The sequence below is a fragment of the Cervus elaphus genome, chromosome 22 (genome assembly GCF_910594005.1).
Source record: "Cervus elaphus chromosome 22, mCerEla1.1, whole genome shotgun sequence".
NCBI lineage: Eukaryota > Metazoa > Chordata > Mammalia > Artiodactyla > Cervidae > Cervus > Cervus elaphus.
In genome coordinates, this window is record NC_057836.1 from 59,607,231 (window position 1) to 59,623,912 (window position 16,682).

The 16,682-nt window shown below is 43.4% G+C and overlaps 1 pseudogene; it reads left to right on the plus strand.

Moving 5' to 3' along the window:
* Positions 1 to 12,666: 12,666 nt before the first annotated feature.
* Positions 12,667 to 14,246, plus strand: LOC122680010 (annotated as a pseudogene).
* Positions 14,247 to 16,682: the final 2,436 nt, after the last annotated feature.

Sequence of the window (16,682 nt, forward strand, 5' to 3'; positions counted from 1 at the left end):
CTTCATTTGATTCAATTTTGTTTCCTTCTTCCAGAATAGATTGTTCTTCATCACATAATAGATAGTACAGTTCCTTGTAGACTTCAGTTCATCCTTCTCAGTTCATGATAAAAAGCAAGACTCCCTGCCACTCACTTCAATAAAGTATCAGTTTAAAGAAGCTGATTGATGCCCCTATGAGTAGATGTCAGTCAAAGAATCATCTCTTTGATCCCTGACCATGAACTATGTTTCATAGCCATAGGATGCTGCTTAAATATATATATGCTAGAATTATGTTGTCTAGATTTGCCTCTAGTTTTCCCATTTGTAGCCTGAGTTCTCTTGGTTGCAAATTTTTCACATGCAAAGGAAAGTCAATAATTCTGTTTACTCATAGATTTGTTAGGTTACATATAGTTTAAGCATCTAAAACTGCTAGTAATGAGTAGTGATGCGATAATGTTAACATTTATTATTATTATTGTTCTAGTGATTAATTTCAGTCACATAGTCTAGGTCATATTGTCAATTGAGATGTAGGTGCAGATGGCAGAAAATCCTGCTTGACAATAAGGAAGTAGTTTTGGAGTAACTACTCGATTTTATTTCAGCCAACTTCATTTTGCCAGTTTGGTTATATGGAAAACATGTTTACCTCCAGAGATAGAAGCACTTCCTAAGGTAATAGCCACCTACAGATACTCTTAAAATGATTAAATAGACCAAATAGATTTATGAAAGCAAAGAATTGGCCCTGTGCCTTGTCCAAATGTCACGTTTCATCAGACTTGCAATCTTACCAGAGTCAAAAGATATCATGTAGTAAAAGCCAGTGCGAATGAATCCCTTTAAAAAGGTTTCAGGGACTTTCCTGGTGTTCCATTGTTTAAAAATCCATCTGTCAATGCAGAGGACACAGGTTCGATCCCTGGTTCAGGAAGATCCCACTTGCCCTGGAGCCACTAAGCCCCTGCGCCACAGCTACTGAGCCCGGGGGCAGTAGCTACTGAAACTCAAGTGCCTAAGGCCTGTGCTCTGTTCAAGAGAAAACATCGTGGTAAGAAGCCGGGACACTGCAACAAAGAGTATTCCCCGCCTGCCCCAGCTAGAGAAAAGCCCACGCTCAGCAACAAAGACCCAGCACAGTCAAAAATAAATAAAAATAAATTAAATTAATTAAAAAAAGTTTTCAGTGGCTGAAATTTTCTTGTAGAGGTAGCCACATTCTTAGCAACCATATCCTAATGAAACTGAGTACTTTTGAAAACAGATTGGTATAGGAAATGAGTATCATTGCTTGTCAGGAAGCATTTAACAAGAGGCTTCCTGTGTGCTGTTTTGGACCTGTCAGGAACCCTCTGGCCCTTATTGATTCCTGAATATTCAGGAATTAAGAGGAGAGGCATGCCTTTCCCGGGGCTGAGGAATCAGGCATTTCTCATTACAGTGATAAGTACCCTCTTCCTTCTTATGAAAAGGTGATCGTTTGCAACTCTCTCTTTGATAGGGATCATCTTATGTTTTGTAAGTCTGGAATTTTAATCTTTGTCTTTGCTGAGAATAATCACCTTTAAGACAGTATATATGCCCACGCCATGTTGACTAAAACACCTTTGCTCCATCAGAGCTTGAGTCCCTGTGTCTTTCTTTCTTTCTCTTCTTTCTTTCTATCTTTCTCTCTCTCTCTCTCCTCTATTTCTGGCTAATTCCTTGGAGCGCGGAGGCCCGCTGAGCTCACTTTCTTGCCCAGGCTTCTAAGACCCTCTCGAGAAGGCGCACTGTGCCTTCACCCACTCGAGAGGGCGCCTGGTGCCTACGTGCGGCAGCGCCAGCCCTAAGAATAGGACTCTATTGGCTTTCCGCGTAAACCAGGTGTAAGGCATGGTTCCGGCGAGGCAGAAAAGGAAAGACGACCTCAACAGAAGTAGGTTACCTTTATTCAGGCAAGGAGGGGCGACAGTCGGCCTAATGACCAGGCTGAGCGCCGAAAGGGATCAGGGAGGCTTCATACTTATAGGGAGGTTTGTGGAAGCGATAAGGGAAACGTCAATCAAGTGGGATATTTTGAGTATTCTTTTGTTGAGATGACACTTGTAGTTGGGCAGGGGGTGATAAGTCTTCTGGGCGGGTGTAGGGGGTGGTAGGTTTCCGGACAGGGGGTGATAAGTCCCAGATAGATGCAGCTGGCCTGGAGCATCAGGATGGAACTAAAGTTATGCTTTGTTTTCTCCGAAGTTAGATGATTCAGCAAGGGGCCCTTGAGACTGTTGTTCTCTTTTCTAGGCCCAAAAGACTCCTTCATTCTAGACCCTGAAATCATAAGAAAAAGGGAAAAAGGGCGCCGTATCTCTCTGGCTACTTCCTGCTGGATGGGGGCGACGGTTTTGGGTCTGGAATGGAGGATCGTCCTAGGGCCCACAGTCTCCTTTTTCTGAGCTTGAGGTGAGGCTCTCAAGAAGAAGAATGGTCTTGACCTGATCTCGAGAGATGGCCCGAATCCGTTCTTGGAGAAACCTTTGAAAGAGATTAAAGAGACAGGGTCCAAATAAGAGGAATAGAATGATAAGTACCAATGGTCCCAGGAAAGGGAGCAACCAAGGGAGTATCTGTTGGAACAGGTTTTGGGGAATGTAAAGGTTTTGTAACTCTTTCCTGCGGCGTTCAATTCTGTCTCTAAGTTCTTTGACTCGGCCCTGGACTATGCCCGTTTCATTAACAAAATAGCAGCAGTTCTCTCCTAGGAAAAGGCAGGTCCTTTCCTTTTCTGCGGTGAGAAGGTCCTGAGGGGAGACAGTTACTAGGCCTATAGCAAGGATTAAGATTAAGAGTGTAGTTAGAGAGACAGGGAGAGGCCAGTCAGGGTGAGGGGCAGAAGGCCCCAAGTTGGTGGTTGTTTGAATCTGAGGAGGAACAGTGCTCATTAGGATGTAGAATGATGTAGAGAATGAGAGTAAAGAAATCAATTTCGTCTGGAGTCAGGTTGTAGAAGGTTCCCTGGAGCCACAGTTGAGACACCAGTGGAATCAGGTCTTTGAAGGAGGTTTCTGTTGGGGCGCTGATCCAGAGGTCTTGTAGTAGTTGGGTCAGGAACAGTTGTAGGTTGAAGAGAGTCCAGGTCATTCAGTGTCTTCTCCGATGGTTGACAGGGGTTGTCGCCGGGTGAATTTTAAGGAGGTGGGTCCTGTGAGGGAGACCTGATAGGTGTCATTTAAGGAGGACAGCGCAGGATTAGAGGTGACCCGTTTTAGACGAGAGAGGTGTACCCAGGAGGTGACCTTTTCGAGTTTAGCTGCAGTTGGGGTAAGGAGGATGACTTTGAACGGTCCCTGCCACTTTGGGGTTAGGTCACCCTGGGGATTATCAGACAGATAGACCATGTCCCCAATTTGTATAGGGGGCAGGGAGGCTTGGGGGTCAGGGGCAGGCAGATTGTGGTTGACGTATCTCCAGAGGGCATTGCGGAGTTGCGCCAGCAGAGGGGAGTGTAGGAAGCTTGGTATGGGAGGAGGTTCAGAGGGGAGTCCAGGAGGGAGCATGGGCCGTCCATACACCACCTCAAAGGGGCTCAGCCCCAGGGGCTTTCTGGGCAAAGCCCGTATTCTGAGGAGAACAATTGGTAAAAGTTTAGTCCAATCCAGGTGTACCTCGAGGGTTAGTTTGGTAAGGGTTTCTTTGATTATTCTATTCATCCTTTCTACCTTTCCTGAGGACTGGGGACGGTATGGAATGTGAAATTTCCAGGGTATTTGTAAGAATTGGACAAGTTGTTGGGTGACCTTGGATGTAAATTCTGGGCCATTATCAGACTGTAGGGATGAAGGCAGCCCAAACCTGGGGATAATTTCTGTGAGGAGAATTTGGGCCACGGTGTGGGCTCTTTTGTTTGTAGTGGGAAATGCTTCTACCCATCCCGAAAATGTGTCTATAAGGACTAGTAGGTATCTGACTCTCCGGACCCGGGGCATATGAGTAAAGTCTATCTGCCAATCTTGTGCTGGGAGGCTGCCTCGCATTTGATGGGTTGGAAAGGATGTCGGTTTAAGGTTGGAATTGGGGTTAGTACGTTGACATGTTTGACAGGAGCGGGTAAGGTTATCTAAATATTGTTGGTCAGCAGTGGATATGGGGAAGTGGTTACGGAGGAACTGCTGGAGTGTCTTGGATGAGGGATGAAAAAGTGAGTGTAGATAAGAGAGGATTTTTCTGGTGGTGGGAGGGTCGGGTGGAGTCAGAGCTAAGATGACAGGGGACTGGAGGGAAGGATGGGACAGTGCTATCTCTTTTGCCTTCTGGTCTGCAACATTGTTGTAGGCTGATATGAGACTTCCCTTTTGATGTCCCCTACAGTGGAGGACAGCGGCTTTGTTTGGTAAGAGTGCTGCCTCTAGAAGTTTGTGAATCAGGTCTGAATTAATAATAGGGGATCCCTTTTGGGTTAGGAAACCTCTTTTTCTCCATATTAGGATGTTTGAGTGAAGTATGTTATAGGCATATTTGGAGTCTGTGTGGATGTTAACCTTTAGATTTTTAGCCAGAGTTAAAGCTCTGGTGAGAGCTATCAGTTCTGCCTGTTGGGAGGTGGTGTGAGGTGGCAGCGGTGAAGCTTCAATTGTCTGTGTTTTATGATTGTGACAAAGGTCTCCCTGGATGATGGCATATCCTGCTGCAAACGGTGGGGATTTTTGAGAGCTGCCATCAACGAACCAGTGTGGGGTGTCTGGGTCTAGGATGGGCTGATCTGTTACATGTTGGAAGGGGTTTTGGGTAAGATCTACTGTTAGGCTGCAGCTATGTAGGAGGGAGTCTGTTGTAGGAGACATGGGTAATAAGCTGGCGGGGTTAAGGGGAGAGCAGGGGGAGAATGAGAGCTGAGGGTCGAGGAGAAAGGCATGTAGGACCTGTACCCTGGAAGGGGGAAGGGAGAGGAAAGCCCGATGTGACAGCAAGTCTCGGAAGGTGTGTGGAGAACAGACTGTTAAAGGGGCATGTCTAGAGAGTTTATTTGCTTCGGGTACGAGGGCTGCGATAGCAGCCATGGCCTGTATGCAGGGAGGCCACCCCTTGGTCACCATGTCCAGCTGTTTTGACAGATAGGCTGTGGGAGCCCAGCTGTCTCCAGCCCGCTGACATAGAAGCCCCAGGGCCTGTCCTTGGCTGGAATGTGCAAAGAGAAAGAATGGTCTGGTGTGATCTGGCAGGTGGAGAGTTGGCACTCGGAGGAGGCTCTGGGTGAGTTGGTGAAGAGGATTGGCCAGCGAGGAACGATTAAAGAGGGGCTCATCTAGACATCCTTTAGTTGCCTCATAGAGCGGCTTTGCAATGAGGGAGAAGTTGGGGATCTAGATACGGAAAAAATTTAGGAGGCCGAGGATAGACAGGAGTTTCCTTTTTGTTTTTGGAAGTGGACAGTTAATTAAGGCCTGGATTCTATCTGGGGGAATAGTTCTTTGTTGATGGGATATGGAAAGTCCCAGGTAGGTGACTTTTGTTTGGACTATTTGGGCCTTAGATTGGGATACCCGATAACCCCAGGATCCCAAGGCCTCAAGGAGTTTGGCAGTATGTTGGAGGCAGAGTTTTCGGGTTGAGCTACAAAGGAGGAGGTCATCTACGTATTGGAGGAGATGACTCGGGGCTAGGTTGAGAGTCTGTAGGTCCTTTTGTAAAGCCTGTCCAAAAAAGTGGGGACTGTCTCTGAACCCCTGGGGGAGAACTGTCCATGTTAGCTGTTGGGAAACGTGAGTCTCGGGGTCTTGCCAGGTGAAGGTGAAAAGAGGTTGGGAGAGGGGGTGGAGGGGGATAGTGAAAAAAGCGTCTTTGAGATCTAATACTGTGAAGTGGGTTGCACTCGGGGGTATGGTAGACAGAAGGGTGTAAGGGTTAGGGACTACTGGGAATGTCGGCATAATAGCCTCATTGATTTTTCTCAGGTCCTGGACCAGTCTCCAAGAGTTTGGTCCCTTTTTTACTGCCAGAATAGGGGTGTTGTGTGGTGAATGGGTAGGAATTAGGATAGAGGCTTGAAGAAGACAGTCTATGATAGGCTTAAGTCCCTTGTGGGCCTCTGGGGTGAGAGAATACTGTTGTTGGGTGATTATAGTCGAGGGGTCTTTTAGGGTAATGTGGACTGGGGGATGATGTTTGGCTATTGAGGGGTGATCAGTGTCCCAGACTTGGGGGTCTAAGGCAGGTAGATCTAAGGGAAGGTCAGGGGTGCGGGATAGGGACTGTCCAGGTGCCATTTGCATGCAGAATATAGAGACTATATCGAGGGGGGTATGGTAATAAAGACCCCCAATTTGGATAACACATCTCTCCCTAGAAGTGCCATTGGGCACTGAGGCATTATAAGGAATGAGTGTATAAGGGTTGATTTTCCAAATTGACAGAGTAATGGAGGGCTGATTTTTGGCCTTAGGGGAACTCCAGAGACCCCCTTGATTGTGATTTTTGAGTCTTGAGTTGGGCCAGAGTAGGAAGTTAAGAGAGAGAAAGTGGCTCCAGTGTCTATTATAAAAGAGGTCTTTTTTCCGGCCACTACCCCGTCTACCCTAAGTTCCGAGCTCGTGTTCAAGACACGGGCCGGGGGGCTGGAACCCGGGCCCCATCATTGGAACAATTCTTGTAGAGTTGGGCTGGGGTTCAGGGGAGAAGTGGGGATCTCCTCAGATGCGCCAGGGCGTCCCTGTGGACATTCCACTCTCCAGGTCTGGGAGGTGGGGACCTCCCCAGGGGTGCCAGGGCACTCCCGGGGACAGTCCATCTTCCAGTGTCCCCATTGGCCACAGGTTGGGCATGCTTTTGTCGGGGGCCGCGGGTTTGGGCATGCCTTTGCCCAGTGTCCTGACTGGTTGCATCGGAAGCAGGGTCCGGGGGGAGTCTTAAGACCCGTTCTGGGATGACTTGGGCCAGGCTGATTTCTTTCTTTAATTGCTGCTGCCAAAAGGGCATATTTAGCTTTTCTCTCACGTTCTTTTTCTCTCTTAGCCTCCTCCTCTCTATTATTGAACACCTTGAAGGCTACTTCTAGAAGGTCTCTCTGGGGGGTCTCAGGGCCCTTTTCTAGTTGGCGAAGCTTGCGTCTGATGTCAGGGGCAGATTGGCTGATGAACTGAACATGAAGGTACAGTAACCCAGCAGGGGTAGTGATATCTAGGTTGGTATACTTTTGGACTGCCTCTGTGAGGCGTGCCAAGAATAAGGCTGGATTTTCGTCTGCCCCTTGGGTGACTTCTCTGACTCTATCATAATTGACATGGATATGAGTATTTTTCTGCATTCCTTCTAGAATGCAGGTGATCATATGATTAAGTCTCCTGATACCTGGGTCACCGGGCTGGTAAGTCCAGTGGGGATCTAACTGAGGCACAGCCTCATCAGCAACTGGGCTGTCCCGGTCTTGGTTATGTAAATGATCAGCATGGGCTTTTGCCGCTTGCCAGATACGGTCTTTTTCATCTGGGGTGAGAGTGGCATTTAGGATATAATATACGTCACTCCATGTGAGGTTATAGGCCTGGGAGAGTCTCAGGAATTCTTTTCTGTATCTGGTAGGATTTTCAGAAAATGATCCTAACTTTTCTTCTATCTGGCTCATATCTGACAATGAAAATGGCACATGGACTCGGGTGGGGCCCTCGGGTCCTGCGACCTCTCTTAGGGGAAACATGTGCTGGGTACGTGACCGTGTGGCAGGGGGGGAAGGAAGGAGGGAGGGGGAGTCAGGAGAGGTTTCAGTGCCAGTAGGTGAGTTGGATGAAGGGGAAGGAGAGGGGCGGCGGGGTGGCGGGTAGGGAGGGGGCTCGTCCGCGGGGTCGAACTCTGGGGGTGCAGAAAGTTGCGGTCTGCGGTTAATTGAGGAAGAAGAGCTCTTTTGCTTGGGAGGCAAGGTGCATAGAAGGACTTCGTGGGTGGAGCAGGCCTGGCATAGGGAGGGCCTGCTCTGAAGAGCCCAAAAGGCTTGGGCATAGGGGATCTCCTACCACTTGCCATTCCGTTTAAGGAAGTCAGTGAGATTTTGGAGAATGTTAAAGTCAAATGTGCCGACCTCAGGCCAGCGGTCTTGATTGTCTGATTGATATTGAGGCCAAATCTGTGTACAGAGTTGCTTTAAGCGGTTAGCTTTGAGTTCAGTGAGTGAGAGTGGTTTGAGATTTTTGAGAACACAGGCCAGAGGGGAATCTTTTGGGACAGAGTGGCCAGACCCCATAATTGAAAGGCAAGCAGAGGCTCCTATTGGGAACTCGAGTCGTCACCCGCAGTCGCAATAGGAGTTATGAGAAGAGAGCTCTGTGTCGAGGTGGAGCGTCCCCCACCGTCGCCCACAGAGTGGCCCTGGGCCGGGGGTCCCTGGGACCCGGAGAGGACTGAATTCTAGGGCGCCTCTAGAACTCCGTCCGGATCGGATCTTACCTTAATCTAGGGGCCGGCTGGAGTGGAGTGTTGCATGTAGAGCGGTCGAATGGCAAGAGGTCCCTATTCTGGAGGTCGTCAGAGAGAGAGAGAAAAGGGGGTAAAGCCGAGGCCTGGGGGTACGCAAATCATCAATAAAGTCTTAGCACAAGACTTGCACCGCTCACGAAGGCACTAGGCGTCCCCGAGGGGAACTTAAGAGCCCTGGCAGAGAAGTGAGCTCGGAGGATGTTTGCGCTCCCAGACTCCGGGAAAAGGGGAAAACAGTGAGAGGGAGGGAAAGTGAGAGAGAGTGAGACGAGTGCCTCGCCCCCTCCCGGGTTTCGGCACCAAAAATGTAAGGCATGGTTCCGGCGAGGCAGAAAAGGAAAGACGACCTCAACAGAAGTAGGTTACCTTTATTCAGGCAAGGAGGGGCGACAGTCGGCCTAATGACCAGGCTGAGCGCCGAAAGGGATCAGGGAGGCTTCATACTTATAGGGAGGTTTGTGGAAGCGATAAGGGAAACGTCAATCAAGTGGGATATTTTGAGTATTCTTTTGTTGAGATGACACTTGTAGTTGGGCAGGGGGTGATAAGTCTTCTGGGCGGGTGTAGGGGGTGGTAGGTTTCCGGACAGGGGGTGATAAGTCCCAGATAGATGCAGCTGGCCTGGAGCATCAGGATGGAACTAAAGTTATGCTTTGTTTTCTCCGAAGTTAGATGATTCAGCAAGGGGCCCTTGAGACTGTTGTTCTCTTTTCTAGGCCCAAAAGACTCCTTCACCAGGAGATACCAGCCTCTTTCTCTCTCTTTCTTATCATGGACTCCGAACCACCAGGTTCCGGTCCATTAAAGAACCAACAATTGCTTTTTTTTTTTTTTTTTGCTGCTATGGTTTGCTTTTAACCAGAGAAGTAGATAATAGGATGAGGCTGTCCTTCCCCTAAAACCAGCTCTGGCTAACCGATGATGAGCACAAATTTATCTAACTTCTCAATGTCTTGATTTTTATTGAAGAACTACATTTATTTCTTCTCTCTTCCCTTATTTAGTGCTTTATTTCTCAGTTTACCCCTTAGAACTAAATGTTTATGATATTTCTCTTTTTCTGTGTAGCTCTTTTTTATCTTTTTTTTTTCAGATTACCATAAAATTCTATTTTACAATAACGAGCTTTAACAGTATGAATAAGCCACTTCTACCAAGTACTTGGGGCCTTATATTTCATATTCTAATTTCATCATGAAGACATGGCTTGGGTAAGCATCACACTGAAGGGTAAACAACCTTAATTAAAATTATGAAATCAATAATATATTACCAAAATAGAATATACATTCAGAAACAAACACCCAGACATTTTTTTTCTTTACAACATTGATATGAATTTAAACTGTCCTGTAGCATTGAGCTTATGGTAAAATAATCATTTTTATAAATATATGAGATAAACACAAACAGTTGAATAGAAATGTGGATGAAAATTTTAAGGAGGAAAAGTAATTTCATTTGCAGAATCTACATTCAAAATGAAGTAGAACAATTATATGAAAATGTGTGTGTGTGTGACTTACTCTAATATATGATTTAATTGTAGAAATTTTTGATCATTCATAATACGTCAAAGTAATAATTTGATTGATTATGGAGTTTGAGCAAGTTCCAGGAGATGGTGAAGGACAGGGAAACCTGGCATGCTGCAGTTGCTGGGGTCACAGAGACCAACACAACTGAGCAACTGAACATAAAATGGTTTTCAACTATGTAACTGATATCAATGCGTATGCTCTCTTTGAGTGCTTAAATATTACTTTGTGACAAGGGAACTAATAATATATTACTAAGTGCCAAGGGCAAATGTCCAAAATTAGATGTGTTTAAAGATGTATCAACAATTTGTATTATAATTTGTTAAGAGTACTTACCAGTGAAGGTAAATATTTCAAAATAAATACATACTTCAAGTAGATTTTCTTAAAAATAAGATCACATGAAGGCAACAAAAGTTCTTTGAAGTGAAAAGATACACGTTGTGATGTTTTTATTCATGTTATATTTGACACTGTGATTGTGATATATTTTAATAACTTTTATCGACTAGACTTCTAATACTAATACTAAAATGCTATTATTAATTGTAAAAAAAAGTTATTGAAATAGATTTTACTTATGTGATATGTTCATTAAGAAGATATCACACTGATGCATATTTCTAACACTGAATTTGGTCACTGTGGGATAAACTCCACTTCATGTGCTCACCTGGAAAGAATAGCGATGTGTGTGTGCTTAGTCACTCAGTGCTGTTCAACTCTTTGTGACCCCGTGAAGAATAGTTTTGATATACATTACATATATATTCTTTATATAAATGTGTCTTGGATTTCATACTCAGAAGTCAGAAGGAATAAGTAAATGTAAAAGTGAAATCTGATGTGCTTCTAATTTTAGTGACTTTGCTCAAGTATTGAAGGCAAATTCATTCTAAAGAAATATTTGCTAGAATGCTCTATCTCAAAAAGTCCTTGTAATTTTAACATTTCACAGCCCATGGAACTTGGTGTTTTTCTTTAATCATTCTGTGCCTTATTTTTTTCACATTAAACAGATTTCTGCACACCATTTAAGAATCATGCTTAGATTATATGAAAATAAAAATCAGAGAATGCTGGTTTGCTCAGCCTCAGTTCTCCTCAAATATTGGCTAACATTCAGCTGCATGATTTCCTCAAACTTCCCCTGCACCATAGGTCCCATGATCAACCAATTAAAACATGATTGCCAAAGCAGATCTTGTATGTTATTCATTAGTGCCCTATTACTGTTTATCCCAAAAGTCATTAAAAATTTGTCTCAAGGAATATTTATGAAGTTATATGTAGCAAAGCACATTAAAGGTGGTAAGTTTACTCTTTTTCAAAGGAAAATAAATGGATATGTCCACTTACCTCAAAATATCAGAGAGGCCTATTAAAGAAATATTCTCAAAGGTTTATTTCATTAATAGAAGCAAACTTCTTTCATCTAGAGATTTATGTCAATATGACAAGTGAAATATATCAAGATTCCAGGTTTTTGGACAATGTTGGGAAAAGATATGTGGAAAATATTTCATTAGGTATTTGGAGATGGAATAAAAATATATTTATGAGAGATTTATAGCTCTGTTGGAGGGAAGGAAATATATCTATGACTGATCACTTCTGATTTAAGAGAATCAAATATATCACTTTTAATATCTAATTCTAACCATCAAGCATTTGAAAATAAGTATTCTCAACTTTTATATCTTATATTCCATTGATTCTCTGCTGACTATCTCTCATATACATGAATATATATGTATACACATATATATACATACATATTAATATAATACCTATATTGATAATCTAAATAGTTGAGAACTTTAAATGGTGATTTATGATCAATTAGTAGAAACAGGTGCAGCATAGGTTGCTTTTCTTAATTTACGTTTATACTTTAGAAAGACATGTGCATACTCTTGGTGTGGGTGTCTAGGGTAGGTTTAGACTCTACACATAAACTATTTGTGTATTTCGCATCTAAATACATTGTTGAAGGATTCTTATATCACTATAATATTTTGTGAAGTGTTGCTTGATGTCCCCATAATTTTGGTATATTTACAAAATAAATTGTTAGGCATTTTGAAACAATCAAGTAAAAATCACTAAATTGAATTTTCATGTTAATGTAATGAACAAGGTAATGTAGGAGTTCAGAAGCCTCATTAATATGTGATAATGAATAACTATTTGGTTACAAAATATGTTATGCTATTTATATAAGTCATTTTAATATAAATAAATATTTGAACACAACACTTGGATAACTCTAATTTTATAAGAAACAGGTAATATTGAACAATTAAGTGTATGACTGGCTATTTTCTCAGAGAATTCAGAATGTCGCTGAGAAATATTAATTAGGCTTAGGTTGACCAGTCCTTTAAATCATCAGTCAGTACTTTTAATCCTAAAAACTTGAATAAAAAAGAGTGTAATATTCTCTGTATATTAGCTCAACAGTGAAGCATGAGAAGAGCTCACGTCAGTCACTAGATTTCCCAACTAACAATTGTAAGCAGCAAAGGCAGAGTGAACACATATCAAGGAATCAGAGGACATTATGCAGAGTGATACGACTGATATTAAACTGAAGACATACCCGTTATGTGTATAATGAAATTGGAAGAAGTGTAGAATGTACATGTAGAATCTCAGGTACTTTTCATTGCCACAAGATTTGTCAAATCAACCACACAAAATGAGAAACCGTTCATCAGTGACAGAGTTCATCCTCCTGGGTTTGACTGATAATCCAGAAATGCAAGTGGTGATTTTCTGCTTTTTACTTCTCACATATGTGCTGAGTGTTAGTGGAAATCTGACTATCATCATTCTTACACTGCTAGATTCCCACTTGAAGACTCCGGTGTATTTTTTCCTCAGGAATTTCTCCTTCTTAGAAATCTCTTTTACTTCTGTCTGTATCTCAGGATTTTTGATGAGCAGTCTAACTGGAGACAAATCTATTTCCTATAATGCTTATGCAGTTCAGCTCTTTTTCTTGATCCTATTTGATTCAACGCAGTTTTCTCCTATTGATAGCTTACGGTGAATGGTGTTGTATTCGTGATCTCCAGAAAAGAAGATTTAGCTTCAGGACCAGAGACCAGGCTTGATCACTGAAGAGCTTTTGTGTAGCAGAGTTTTATTAAAGTGAAAAGGACAGAGAAAGTTTCTGACATAGACATCAGAAGGGGGACAGAGAGTGGCCCCCTGCTAGTTTTAGCAAGCTGTTTCATGTCTGTTAGAGAGTTATTAATCAGACAAGGCTGAAGGAGTTTCACCAGGCCCCTCTCCCACAATATGCATATTTTAGATGGGATGGTACAAGGTGAGTCATCCCCCAGCCATAAAACAATTGATGTGAACACTGATTTGTTGAGCTGCTATTAGCCCAAGGTTTGAGAAAAGAAAAAAAAAGTTTAGTCTTAGGTGGAACCATTTTGAAGAAAGGCAAATTCCAAAGCAAATACATAGTTTCATTAGCATAGCTTAAGAAAACCATTTCCATAAGAACAACGCATTGGCTAGCTCAAGGTTTGAGAAAAGTTAAATTCAGGTGGAAATAGGTGTCATCAGAGCAACACAGAATTTTAAGAGACACTTGCAGCCTATTTCCTCCCTTTGGAGACCCTGGCCTTCCTGCCTGTTACCCTCTCACTATCGTCTATGTCCTGTGATGGTTTTTTGGCTATCTGCGAAACTCTGCATTATACGACCATCATGAGTAACAAGATCTGCTATCAGCCTGTAGGCAGCTCTTGGCTGGCTGGATTCCTGGTGATCTTTCCACCACTGATCATAGGGCTGCAGCAGGATTTCTGTGACTCCAATGTCGTTGTCCACTTCCCCTGTGATTCTGCCCCTTTACTGCAAATCTCCTGCACAGACACTAGCACTCTGGAGCTCGTGAGCTTTGTTTATGCTGTGCTGATTCTCATGTCCACTTGATGTTAGTAATCCTCTCCTACTCCTATATCCTCAGAACAATTCTGAGAATCCCCTCGGCTCAATAAAGAAAAAAAGGCCTTTTCCACCTGCTCCTCTCATGTGATTGTTGTCTCTATGTCTTATGGAAGCTGCATCCTCATGTATGTGAAAACCTCAGCTAAAGAAGAGGTTGCTTTGACAAAAACAGTAACTGCGTTCAGTACTTCTGTAGCTCCTATGCTGAATCCATTTATTTACACCTTAAGGAACCAGCAAGTGAACCAAGCACTTAAAGATGCTGTGAGAAAAATTCTTTCCTCAAAAACATTGATACAACTACAATTTTAACTAAAATATACATGACTTTAACCTGAGAATCAATGAATAATTCAGCATTAAAATCTCTGTCCTGTATTTCTTCTCAGAAATGCAATTTTTTAGGCTATATTATTTAATATTCTTATATTGCAATTATTTCTTTTTTTAAATTTATTTATTTTAATTGGAGGCTAATTACTTTACAGCATTGCAGTGGTTTTTGCCATACATTGACATGAATCAGCCATGGATTTACATGTGTTCCCCATCCTGAACCCCCCTCCCACCTCCCTCCCCATCCCATCCCTCTGAGTCGTCCCAGTGCACCAGCCCTGAGCACCCATCTCATGCATCCAACCTGGACTGGTGATCTGTTTCACATATAATATATTTGTTTCAATGCTATTCTCTCGGATCATCCCACCCTCGCCTTCTCCCACAGAGTCCAAAATTCTCTTCTATATATCTGTGTCTCTTTTTCTGTCTCACATATAGGGTTATCATTGACATCTTTCTAAATTCCATATATATGTGTTAGTATGCTGTACTGGTGTTTTTCTTTCGATTTATTTCACTCTGTATAATAGGCTCCAGTTTCATCCATCTCATAAGAACTGATCCAAATGTATTCTTTTTAATGGCTGAGTAATATTCCATTGTGTATATGTATCATAGCTTTCTTATCCATTCATCTGCTGATGGGCATCTAGGTTGCTTCCATGTCCTGGCTATTATAAACAGTGCTGCGATGAACATTGAGGTACACGTGTCCCTTTCAGATCTGGTTTCCTCGGTGTGTATGCCCAGGAGTGGGATTGCTGGGTCATATGGCAGTTCTGGTTCCAGTTTTTTAAGGAATCTCCACACTGTTCTCCATAGTGGCTGTACTAGTTTGCATCCCCACCAACAGTGTAAGAGGGTTCCCTTTTCTCCACAGCTATGGTACATATACACAATGGAATATTACTCAGCCATTAAAAAGAATACATTTGAATCAGTTCTAATGAGATGGATAAAACTGGAGCCCATTATACAGAGTGAAGTAAGCCAGAAAGATAAAGAACATTACAGTATACTAACGCATATATATGGAATTTAGAAAGATAGTAATAATAACCCTATATGCAAGGCAGAAAAAGAGACGCAGATGTATAGAACAGACTTTTGGACTCTATGGGAGAAGGCAGGAGTGGGATGATCTGAGAGAATAGCATTGAAACATGTATATTATCAAGTGTGAAACAGATCGCCAATCCAGGTTGGATGCATGAGACAAGTGCTTGGGGCTGGTGCACTGGGATGACCTAGAGGGATGGGGTGGGGAGGGAGGTGGGAGGGGGGTTCAGGATGGGGAACACATGTAAATCCATGGCTGATTCATGTCAATGTATGACAAAACCCACTACAATATTGTAAAGTAATTAGCCTCCAACTAATAAAAATAAATGAAAAAAAAAATAGCATTTTTATTTGGACCATTTTTTCTCCTTGAGTTTTAATCATGCTTTACCAATACCTGTTGAACATTGTTCCTCTGAGGTGCCCAGAGGCACATCCAATACATTTACCAGCCCTTCAAACACTATATAGTTGACTCTTTGAACTCGTCCTTTAAAAACAATAAATAAATAAACTAGTGAAAGCTGCAGTGGCGCTTGCAGATTACAGCCCTGGTCCCCTGAGGTGAAGGCAGATGGCAGTCGCTGTGGCTTCGATTATGCCCAGGATGCGCTTGGTGCCTTGTCAATTAATCATGAATTGAATAGTGGATGTCTCACATTACTGGGCTGCTCTTGATCTCCAGCTATAAATTGAAGGATAGGTTGCTTGCCTCTGCCGGCTGCCTGCGGTTTTTGCGGATGTTCTCCTAAGCAAGGCCGTTCCCTGCTTTATCTGCCCGCTGTGGTTTGCGGCCCGAGCAGCCCCTTCCTGGATGGTTGAGCTCTGATGTCATGCGTGCTCTCAGCCTCGCGGGTTTGGGGGTTCCCCCCGGCGCCCGGGAAGCAGTCTGTCTGCTGCAGAGCATTCCACTGCCGCAAGACCCAAGCCACCTCATGCTTTGCGGCTGGCGTGACTTGGGGCTGCTTGGAGATGATTTAAAAGGAAGGTTATGGGCGCCTGAAGTGTAGGGTAAAGAAAATGTATCCACATGGCTCCAGCTTGGACTTTTAACTTTTTTTTTCAACGTGGAAATTGTTGGCTGAGCTAGCTCACGGGATTTTCCCCATTTTTTGCTCTTTTATTGCTTAGAGCAAAAGAGCTATACTGTCTGTTTCTTGTTGGCCTGACCTCAGCATTATTCCTTAAACGTGATACAGTTTTCATGCTTCAGAAAGCAGGGGACATAGGATTTCTCTGCGGGGCTTCTCACCGGCTGGACACCGTTGTCTGAGAAGAGACTTGGCTCTCTTTGATGAGGAGGGAGGCACCCCGTGTCAAGTGTGGGGGCCATCAGGGAGGAAAGGG